The sequence below is a fragment of the Engystomops pustulosus genome, chromosome 4, assembly GCF_040894005.1.
Source record: "Engystomops pustulosus chromosome 4, aEngPut4.maternal, whole genome shotgun sequence".
NCBI lineage: Eukaryota > Metazoa > Chordata > Amphibia > Anura > Leptodactylidae > Engystomops > Engystomops pustulosus.
In genome coordinates, this window is record NC_092414.1 from 185,053,477 (window position 1) to 185,065,129 (window position 11,653).

General features: G+C 44.6%; 1 protein-coding gene across 1 annotated transcript in view; it reads right to left on the reverse strand.

Annotated features, from left to right (window-relative positions):
* Window positions 1–8,865, reverse strand: part of GMCL1 (germ cell-less 1, spermatogenesis associated) — a 61,106-nt gene extending 52,241 nt beyond the window's left edge. The window contains exon 1 of the mRNA XM_072148858.1: window positions 8,414–8,865. The gene's annotated coding sequence lies outside the window, so the exon portion shown is untranslated. The remainder of the gene's footprint in view (window positions 1–8,413) is intronic.
* Between the last annotated feature and the right edge of the window lie 2,788 nt (window positions 8,866–11,653).

Here is an 11,653-nt window from a genome sequence, read left to right on the forward strand (position 1 = left end):
AAGATCAATGCTCACGTCACATTAAACTAAATTATTTCACACACATTATGGGACATATTTACTTAGGGTCCGCGACCGCACTTTCGTTGGATTTTCCAACGTTTTCGGTGACAGGTACTTAATAGGGGATTGTGTCGCAGCGGCGCTGGCTTTCATGCGACAGCAATCGGGGGTCGTGCCGTTGGACGATCCGACTGATCGGATTGAGCGGGGGATTTGACTTTCAAATTGTGTCGCAAGCCCAAGCACTTACAAACACCGGGAAGAAGTTGGTGACCTCCATTGGATCTGAGCAGGGAAGCGACACATGCAGGATATCGGGCGCACGATCTTAGTGAATAGCGGCACAGTGCATTATTGTCGGACAATGCACTTTCTGTGAACTCCAGCGGATGGGTGAGTAAATGAGCCCCATTATATATGGGCTGAGTTAGAAAGGTGTTAAAACACTATTTACTGGTGAGCGCACCACCCTTCATCTTTCCTACAAACCTACTGAAAGAAAGACGTTGTGAAGCTTTGTCACGCATAGAATTTCTGAAAATTCCACATTGTCGGATCACATGAAAAAAATCCCTGCCAGTGCCCCCTTGTCTGACAAACTATATAAAACGGAATCATTTCCCAAGTCACAAAAAAGATTCAGCCATGAAACCGCGCCTTTCATATGCTGCCCGACTCCATCCTTCAAGAATAATACAGGCTAAATACAAGCCGCTGAAGGAGCCTTCAAAAAGGAAATTATTCCACATATCTATTCTCAAAAACGTTCAACATTGTGGGCGCCAAAAAAAATAATAATTGACTCCTAATCTGCTTATTGGATTCCCAAGCAGTTACATCCCCGATCCCTACGGTCCATTTCTTGGACGCCATGTACACGATGGATCAGAGCTGCACAGAAAACACTGCGACTGAACAATCCAATGATCCCTACGGTGGCAAGCTTTATTCAGAACAAGCACCAGCCCAGTCACATCTATAACAAAATATCTATTAAAGGGATTGTACCAAGTATTACCGTTATGCTGTGGATAGGGGCTAACAACCTGATCAGTTGAGGTCCATATAATGGGACCACCATTAATCCTGAATATTAACCAAAACCAGTGTCTCATTGTCATCCTGGGAGGTGTCCTGCCGATCCAATCAATACAATGAGTGCGTAGGAAATTGCTGAGCACAGTGCTCAGGTATCTCCTCCAATCCTAAAGACCTTGAATTAGAGTGCCTGAGTTCAGCAATTTCCAACACTTCCTTAGTATTCATTCAGTTTGTGATTAGGGGTTGACCTCTTTAGCTTTAGTGACAGCATTTAGTTATACGCTTTCTGGCAACCTCATGTTATAGTGTAGACTCACTAAATTAAGTTTTGTAGATATGCTCTGTGCAGATAGGATGCATCTTTCTTTACTAATATTTTAGTAAATATTTTATCACCTACATATATCAAGTACTATTATTAATTACAGATGTCATCTAAGCAATCACATGTACAACGTTTTATTTGATGTCAGCAGTTATTTCTTAGTGTATTCTTTGTATTGTCAGTGTATAATTGAAGTTATATTCACATAAACACTGGCACAGGTCACATATCCAAACTGGGCACATGCAAATCCTTTATTCAGAGTGGAGAATTTCACGTCTTGCTTGGATCAGACTATACATTGTTTCTGTGGTCTTCTTTTGGAAAAAACTGCATCACTTCCAGATGTTATATCCTCTCCTGGGGTAAAGCAGGCTGTCTATTGGCTAGATCCCTGGAATCTTCCAGAAGCAGAGACAAAGTCTATAAATACAGTGTATAGGCTCTGCTCCAGGGTCTCTGTCTCCATTTTGAGATTGTTCTGTGAAGAGCTGGCAGTCACTGTGCTTCTGAAGTAGCATAGCCAACCCGGCTACCAGGAGATTGAGCCTTCCAAGCTGACCACTGGTCCAGGCAGAAGTAGTCACTATTGATTTCTATCACCAAAAGGGCTTCTTACTGCACTTCAGCCAAGTGTTACAATCCGCTTGCAGTCAGAGAGAACTACTGAACAGCCTGTTATCCGCTGCCGATTTGTCTGCCAATAAAGGGACTGTGAATTCATCACCTCCATTTCCAGTGTCCCTTGCAGCAGCTAACATCACGGGCCTCACCGCCTTACCATCTACAGCGACGCTTTCACCTAAAGCAGGAGGACCCCAAGGGGAAGATCATTGTCATGCTTCCTCCCCCTCTTCTTCCTTCACCCTGCTGGCCAAGACGGGTGTGGCTGAGGTCTACACTAGGACTGCGTTACCGTGTCATCCACAACTAGGTCGCAACAAGCCCAGCCAGTCCAGTCCTAGTATCCGTTTGCCCCCAGAGAGGATGCAGCGGTAGTTAACATGCTGCAGAGTCTACACCTGCAACTTAACTTATTTTATGCAGCATATGGATGTGGGATATCAATCCCATCCACTATGGGGTCACAGTAGGACATCTGGATAAGTGTTCCCAGCCTACGTATAGCAACTACAGAGTCCCAGGTGAGGAAGAAGACAAATTCTACTAATAGAAGATCATAAATCTTCATATACATGTGCAACATATCTTTGTCAAACTAATTTAGAATGGTAAGCAACGAAACGCAGAACCTCCCATCTTCTCAAGGACACCAGACCGGCTGTGCAGGTTAATAACAGGTTTCCCTACAACCCAAAACCAGCTCCTTGTAAAATGGAACAACAGACACATTCATTTTTTTTTTTTATCACATTTTTGAACATTTTCCATATGAATAGAAAACAGTTTTCTCAAATGAAATCAGCGATTCTTGGCTCCGCGGCGCCAAGACAATTTTACAGATGGGTAAACCAAAACGTCAATAAAGTAACTTAGTTGGAGTTAATGAGAAAAGAGTCAGCGGGACACGGGCTATAACTTCTGAATTAATTTGGCTGCTGAAATAGAGGGGAAAAAAATAAAAAGTGTAGGAAAAAGAGGAAATAAAAAATAGATTATTTTTCTTAATGCTCCCTCTACCCCATACAAGACTATTTAGGAATCTTTCTACCAAAAATAAAATTACCAAAAAAACAAAACAGGATATGGTGCGGTCCTCGTACTTCACACTAGGTGAGACACACACAAAATATATCTATTTAAAAATATTGCGGAGTAAGAATTTGATATCTATAGTCTGTGTGCAACTACCGTAATTCAACCTCTATATAAGTCCTAACTGCATATACCACATGCAGATAGCAAATGCACAGACGTCACCTACCTCAAATGGCTATAACTTCTGAACGGTGGCACCTAGAAACACAGTTCTGGTGTCATATTAAAGATGAAAATCTAAGTATCAGGACTGTTTTCAAGTGTTTTGAGGTACAGAACGGGAGTAAAACACTGTTAAAGATACCATTTAAGACATAATATTTATACACAGCTCCCCATTCTGGATTGTAACTTTAATGCTTCTAGTACACAACCCTCTAGCCATACGAAAAGTGAAGTTGTCCTCTTTAATAGGACGCTAGAATTGTGCCATGGTTCAGAAGATATAACCAATTGCAGTGTCTCCCCCTTCAGCTGAAGGCAGAATAGAGAAGGAACTGAAAAGAGACAGAGCTGACAGTTTGCAGAAGTACATGCACCCTCTGCATCCTGAGTTCTCGTGGTCTTCAGCACTTCCGGCCAATTACACAGCTTAATGGAAAAGGCTTTCAATTTTTGTCCATTTTTGGCTGTGGCAAAAAATTTTTTTTTTAAATTACTTACCAGTTAGATAAAGTTTAGCTTAGAAAGCATTACACGATTAGGCAACGATAAATTAGGGTTTAGTAGATTAATAGGAACAAACAATCAGATCTACCTGAAAGGGCTTTGACCATGTAAGAAAATTCTCTAATGCCAATCCTTAGTTTGCATAATGAAGATAATTTTTAAACACTTATTTTACAATTTTACTCAGTTTTGTTGCCGTTTTAGCTCCTATCACTCAGTGATGGTCAGTGTAAGATTCCAGAGTGTGGGAGGGGACTCTCTAAGCAGACACTTCATGATCAATCTGTGCTATGAGATGCTTTGTGCTGACAATGTGCTTAGATTAGCAGGGTACAAGGGTATATACACTTTCATTTAGTTTCTGAACATTTACTATTATGTGACACATAGAAAGAGAGATGAGTCAGATGAGCGATCATGAGATCCATGAGATGCATTTAACACATAATGATGGTCAGCTCTGCTATCCTAGCCATAACATACACCGTCAGCTCTGCAGTGCCTGCCCCCTGCATAAAGACCTTATCTGCCTGTAGCTTGTAGATTTACTCTCCTGTTTGCCGGCAGAAAGTCTCCGCATGAGCTCGTCTTGGAATACAAGGGGTAGGGGCCCCTGCAAAGGGGATGTAAACATCAGAACTTATAGAGGTTGGAATTATATCTGTAAATTGTTGTATTTTTGTTAAGAACAGTGAATTAGAGATCCTGAGTATATTTAAGAAAGTTGACTTCGTGGGAATACCCCTTTAATAGTTAATTTTCTTTTGGTAAGTTTCCTTTAAAGGGGTCTCCTAGGAGTTTTAAAAAAACACTGTGGGGCTCATTTACTAAGGGTGCGCAGACCGCATTTTCGGCGGGTTTCCCGACGATTTCTGATTTGCGCCGCATTTAACAGGGTTTTGTGGTGCACGTGATCGGATTTTTGGCACAATCACGCCGACTTTCATGCAATGCAAATCGGGGGGTGTGGCCGGACACAACATTTTGCTTACGTTTTGGTCACAACAATCCAAAGGGACTTTTCCCAGATTCCTAGAAGACCCCTTCAAGACTGGATTATGAAACACCAGTCTAAGAAAATCTACTACAGGGGAAAATTAACATTTTCTGATTCCCTGTTAAGAGAATAAGAAAGCAAGTTATAAGAGGCCAGTCAGGATAAGGACCGAGCTACCCACCACCTGTACACATCACAGTGACATATGGCATGGGTGTCCAAGTACACGATCTTGTCTGGAGTTCTGGACAAGCGAGATATCTTCGCGTCACAGAGCGAACACACTGTTCACGCAGAGACGGTTTTGCAGAGCAGCGCAGTTTCAGCAACATCCTTTCAGATGACAAATAACATCTAAAGATAGTCTTCTATATAGAAGTGGTGTCCTTCTACACGTGTGTGCTGCCTTAGACTTCATCCTCGGCAGATTACAATGCTGAGAAAAGGTACATCTACCATAGGCAAGGAATCCACACACAAGACAATAGAAATATTGTACCTTTCAAATGCTCTTCTCAATAAAAACATTTAACCACTAATATACGATGAGGGCTCCCTACCCCCACGATTGAAAGAACAAATTCTTGAGCTTCCCTATACTGCAGAGGACCTCTGGGATTCAGGAGGTCCCATAGAAAGCAAGAACAAGTTGATTTCTTTGGGACATCTTGATCAACGGATCCCTGGAAGTTCTATTAATCACAAGGCGTCTCAGTAGAACGTTCAAGGACATCTACCACCAGGATGAAGCATTGTAAACCAAGTACACTGGCATACTGGTGTGTTCCCTCTTTGGCAGGATCTGCTCTTCTATTAGCTTTCATTGCCTCGTTTTAAGGAAAAAGGCTTTCAAATTATGCCGAGGGGCTGCAGGCTCTATAAACACCTATGGAGCCCTGAGCCCCTCAGGCTCATAATTTAAAAGCTTTTTTGAAAAAAAAAAAAAAAAAAAAAAAAAAAAAACAGGTAATAAGAAGTTAAAAGAAGAGTGGATCCTGCCAGCAGGGGCACACAACAGTATGTTGGCGTGCTTGGATTAGAACCCTTGATCCTGGAGGTAGATGTCATCTCATGCTGATCAAATCCCTTGATCCAACATCAGGTGGGGGATCCAGGTTCCAAAGATAAAACCCCTTTAATTTTGTTCTCTCATTTTAGTGATGGTGAGGATCTTATCATAGGATGGGTTATTAATAGGGTCTGTTACACTGGGAGATCTCAGGGCTGGATGCAACAGAGGATAGGGTCTGAAGAATAGCTCTGTATTACAAATAGTGGCCAGACCAGGACACTGCACCTCGGTTTCCATAGAGATGAATGTAGACCAATTTGACATGATTTGTGCAGCGCTGCGTAATCTGTAGGCGCTATATAAATAAATAATAATTATTATTATTAGTACGAATGTCAGTGCTGCCAACCAGATGTTTGAATGGGAATAACCATTACAATCATCCAAAACTCAGAGAGAGAGAGGACTTTGGCTCAGGTATGTGGCTCCCAACCAATAGAACCTGACTGTAGAGTTTCCACACATCCAGATCGGACCAATGGAGAAGAGCAGTCTTCACGAGACAACAGGTAACACATCCAAGATTTATTCCCGTATAATATGAAACTTATTTTGGTTCTCTTTTACCATCTCTTATAGGAACAATTTTACAAAACACGTATATACCGGTGCTTATCGCATGTTCTCTAGTGAAGGTCTCCCTCTGTATTCAGAGCACTGACAAACATTGTGTGATTTATGTGAGTGCCGTACCCCACCGCTGACTTCCAGCGCCTCTCAGTCAATATTCCATTGCGAGCTCAGGACATTTGATTTATTCCATGACAGGTCCATACACCTCCTGCCTGCTAATACAGATGGCAGAGCATCCTACATCCCAGACATGAGCAGTAATGCCCCACCATAATAGGAGGGCGCCACCATCACAGTTCAGGCGGATACGTGTAGGTGCAAGGACAAGGCTGCACTTCATTATTACGACAAGAGGGCGGGTCCAATCAAAGTGATATACACAGGACGGCCAGAGATGCTTCACACATCACAAGACTTTGTATTCAGTGCACCGGGGACCCTAGTCCACCTGACACAAACATATGGGACACTACCCATGGTCATTCTAAGCCACATTCAAGCACAAAAATTGATGCAATATTTTACCCGTTTACTGTATATTTCATTTAAAAAAAACATGTTGTATCATATTGTGTTGGCTTTAACACCAAGTTCTAGTGTTTTAGACATTCGTAAAGACCCCTGTTTTATAGGGTTATAATAAACTTTATACTTATTGGCTTCCATAAGGGCCTGTTTTCTCCCCATCCGTTAATGCTTCCATTATCCGTGCAGAAAAGTGGACACCAAATGTGTCTAACGTAACGGAAGGGGAGTAAACGGACGCCTATGGAAGTCTATTGAAATAAATGGGTCCATTTTGATATTATCTTTTAGACTTTTGATGACATTCTTTTAGAAAATAACAGAGGGATGAATGCAGGTTAAACCTAAAAATTAGATGGTTTGGGTACTGGAATGGTGCTGTATTTGTCTAGAGAGCTGACAAAGCAATTTAATCAGCAACGTATTACTCCCTTTTCTGCCACAGCCTTAAAATTGTACTGGCATCCCGAATATAGCCGACATAAAGCCAATCCTGAAAATTGATGCCACTTGCAACTAGCCATGGATATGATTGCCCTGAGTAGTTGTGCCCCCTCCAATAATAGCCATACTTAGTTGCAAGGGGATTCAATTTGCCAGATTGGCTGATCTGCCGCCAATCCAGCATTATGTTGGGGGTCGCACGGCTGAACCCAGACATCATATTAGATCATCAATAGAACCAATACCAGCACCAATACCATTGAAAGGAGGAGAGAAATTCTGATCATCATTGTGGCTTCGCTCCAGGGTCCTCTAGAGCAGTATTCATAACTGAGACGAGATCCAATGATATTCCAGCCTCATGCAATCCCAGGAAGCGTTGCTTAAAAATATCACTAAACACAGCCCTACAGCACACCAGGGCTACAGGGGAGGCCTTCAACCAGTCAACCTGTCTGGCAAACTCTGTACTGGGGTGATGCCCTGGGTGCCAACGTAGGTGGCCCAAGTCATAGGTTCACTCTAGATAATGCCTGATCAAGGGAGGTGCACCGCATCAGAACTGACACTCCATTCATGCAGAGGACCACCATTATCATTGGGGATCCCCTATACCAGACATCAACTCCTGAACATCTGGATCTATATGACATATCTCTATATATCTGCACACCACATTAAAAAAAAAAAGTTATTCTTTAAAGTTTTTAAAGGTACCATAAAAAAACAAAACATTTCAAATAACAGTGCAGCACAGACTCCACAGGGTTTACAGTACAGCACCAAGAGCATATACAGTATATAGAGGGACATGGTAAATACATCATTTTTATTTTTTACTTGTGGAGTGCTGCCCATGGAGTGTCAAACCATTTGAAGTAGCACCTAGCACCCATAGGAACAGACATTTTTATTGTGGTGCTGCATTGTATCATATATAGAAACAATAGATACAAAGTTATCTAGAATTGTGTATGTATCACATACAAGGTATAGCACATTATAGGTAGGGATGACACAGGGTGAAAGGTTGGGGGTCACCCACCTGTGTGTCGGGTCACCTCCAGGACGATCCATATGAAGTTTGGAGAAGCCCTAGCAGCCCATCGCACTGCAGACAGCGACACCCGGATCTCAGACAGGCAATGGTATAGGATGCCCCAGTCCTGCACTTGTCCAGCCCCGAACACCCGCTCCGGGTCACACAGGCTCTGTAGGTTCTCGCTCCACTAACAACAGGAGTGTAACCAACTTATAATCCAGCTCAGTAGTTACTTCTGATCACCAGTCCCCGGCACCCACTGACACCCGGCACACCCGCCGCCGGGTCACCCTCTGCCGCAACTGCTGCTTTTCCCTGACCGTTGCTTTTAACGTTCCATCCGGTCCCGAGACCCCTCCGCCTTCGGCTACTTCCGGAAAACTTCCGAAGCGACTTCGATACTAGCCAGAAAAAAAAAACTGGGACGGGAGAGTCTGCGTTCTATTGACCCCGCCCACACTGCATCGTCACAAAGAAAAGGCGGGAGTGTCATCTAGCAGCTCATGTAGTGTAGGAGGACGGTGTCAGTCAGACGTCTCGCCCCTCCCATTCCCCGCCCATATTGTGGCTGAGGAGAGGGGGCTCTGGTGGGGGGAACTGCACTCTTCTGTTTGGAGATTACAATGTATTTTAGACCTTTCTCCTCAACCGTTAAAATCTATGTAAAAAAATTTAAAATGACTATGATCATAGTAGATGTGGATTCACAAAAAGTTTTTCCCATAACTTTATATAATTTACTTCACAAGGAAAGAATTAAGGCCTCTATTGTAAAAAGTATCAGCCATAACAACCTCCTGAAGCTGAGGGGTTCACAGTCTCACCGCTCTTACAGTAAAAAAAATCCTTCTTTATGGTGATGGTAGAATCGCCTCTCCTCTAGGTGTATAGGATGCCCCTGTCTATGGTGATGGTAGAACCTCCTCTCTTCTAGGTGTAGAGGATGCCCCCTGTCTATGGTGATGGTAGAGCCTCCTCTTCTCTAGGTGTAGAGGATGCCCCCTGTCTATGGTGATGGTAGAGACGCCTCTCCTCTAGGTGTAGAGGATGCCCCCTGTCTATGGTGGTGGTAGAACCTCCTCTCCTCTAGGTGTAGAGGATGCCCCCTGTGTATGGTGATGGTAGAACCTCCTCTCCTCTAGGTGTAGAGGATGCCCCCTGTCTATGGTGATGGTAGAGACGCCTCTCCTCTAGGTGTAGGGGATGCCCCCTGTCTATGGTGATGGTAGAACCACCTCTCCTCTAGGTGTAGAGGATGTCCCCTGTCTATGGTGATGGTAGAACCTTCTCTCCTCTAGATGTAGAGGATGCCCCCTGTCTATGGTGATGATAGAGACGCCTCTCCTCTAGGTGTAGAGGATGCCCCCTGTCTATGGTGATAGTAGAGCCTCCTCTCCACTAGGTGTAGAGGATGTCCCCTGTCTATGGTGATGGTAGAACCTTCTCTCCTCTAGATGTAGAGGATGCCCCCTGTCTATGGTGATGGTAGAGACGCCTCTCCTCTATGGTGATAGTAGAGCCTCCTCTCCACTAGGTGTAGAGGATGGCTCCTGTCTATGGAGATGGTAGAACCTCCTCTCCTCTAGGTGTAGAGGATGCCTCCTGTCTATGGTGATGGTAGAACCACCTCTCCTCTAGGTGTAGAGGATGTCCCCTGTCTATGGTGATGGTAGAACCTTCTCTCCTCTAGATGTAGAGGATGCCCCCTGTCTATGGTGATGGTAGAGACGTCTCTCCTCTAGGTGTAGAGGATGCCCCCTGTCTATGGTGATAGTAGAGCCTCCTCTCCACTAGGTGTAGAGGATGTCCCCTGTCTATGGTGATGGTAGATACCCCTCTCCTCTAGGTGTAGAGGATGCCTCCTGTCTATGGTGATGGTAGAACATCCTCTCCTCTAGGTGTAGAGGATGCCCCCTGTCTATAGCGATTGTAGAACTGCCTCTCCTCTAAGTGTAGAGGATGTCCCCTGTCTATGGTGATGGTAGAATCCCCTCTCCTCTAGGTGTAGAGGATGCCCCCTGTCTATGGTGATGGTAGAACCTCCTCTCCTCTAGGCGTAGAGGATGCCCCCTGTCTATGGTAATGATAGAACCACCTCTCCTGTAGGTGTAGAGGATGCCCCCTGTCTATAGCGATGGTAGAACTGCCACTCCTCTAGGTGTAGAGGATGCCCCTGTCTATGATGATGGTAGAACCTCCTCTCCTCTAGGTGTAGAGGATGTCCCCTGTCTATGGTGATGGTACAACCGTCTCTCCTCTAGGTGTAGAGGATGCCCCATGTCTATGGTGATGGTAGAACATCCTCTCCTCTAGGTGTAGAGGATGCCCCCTGTCTATAGCGATGGTAGAACTGCCTCTCCTCTAAGTGTAGAGGATGTCCCCTGTCTATAGTGATGGTAGAACTGCCTCTCCTCTAGGTGTAAAGGATGTTCTCTGTCTATGGTAATGGTAGAACTGCCTCTCCTCTAGGTGTAGAGGATGCCCCCTGTCTATGCTGATGGTAGAACTGCCTCTCCTCTAGGTGTAGAGGATGCTCCCTGTCTATAGTAATAGTAGAACCGCCTCTCCTCTCAGTGTAGAGGATGCCCCTGTCTATGGTGATGGTAGAACCTCCTCTCCTCTAGGTGTAGAGGATGCCCAATGTCTATGGTGATGGTAGAACATTCTCTCCTCTAGGTGTAGAGGATGTCCCCTGTCTATGGTGATGGTAGAACTGCCTCTCCTCTAGGTGTAGAGGATGTTCCCTGTCTATGGTGATGATAGAACTGCCTCTCCTCTAGGTGTAGAGGATGCCCCCTGTCTATGCTGATGGTAGAACCCCCTCTCCTCTAGGTGGAGGGGATGCCCCCTGTCTATGTTGATGATAGCACCTCCTCTCCTCTAGGTGTAGAGGATGCCCCCTGTCTATAGTGATGGTAGAGTCTCCTCTCCTCTATGTGTAGAGGATGCCCACTGTCTATGGTGATGGTAGAGCCTCCTCTCCTCTAGGTGTAGAGGATGCCCCCTGTTTATAGTGATGGAAGAGCCTCCTCTCCTCTAGGTGTAGAGGATGCCCACTGTCTATGGTGATGGTAGAGCCTCCTCTCCTCTAGGTGTAGAGAATGCCCCCTGTCTATGGTGATGGTAGAACTGCCTCTCCTCTAGGTGTAGAGGATGCCCCTTGTCTATGGTGATGGTTGAACCACCTCTCCTCAAGGTGTAGAGGATGCTCCCTGTCTATGGTGATGGTAGAACCGCCTCTCC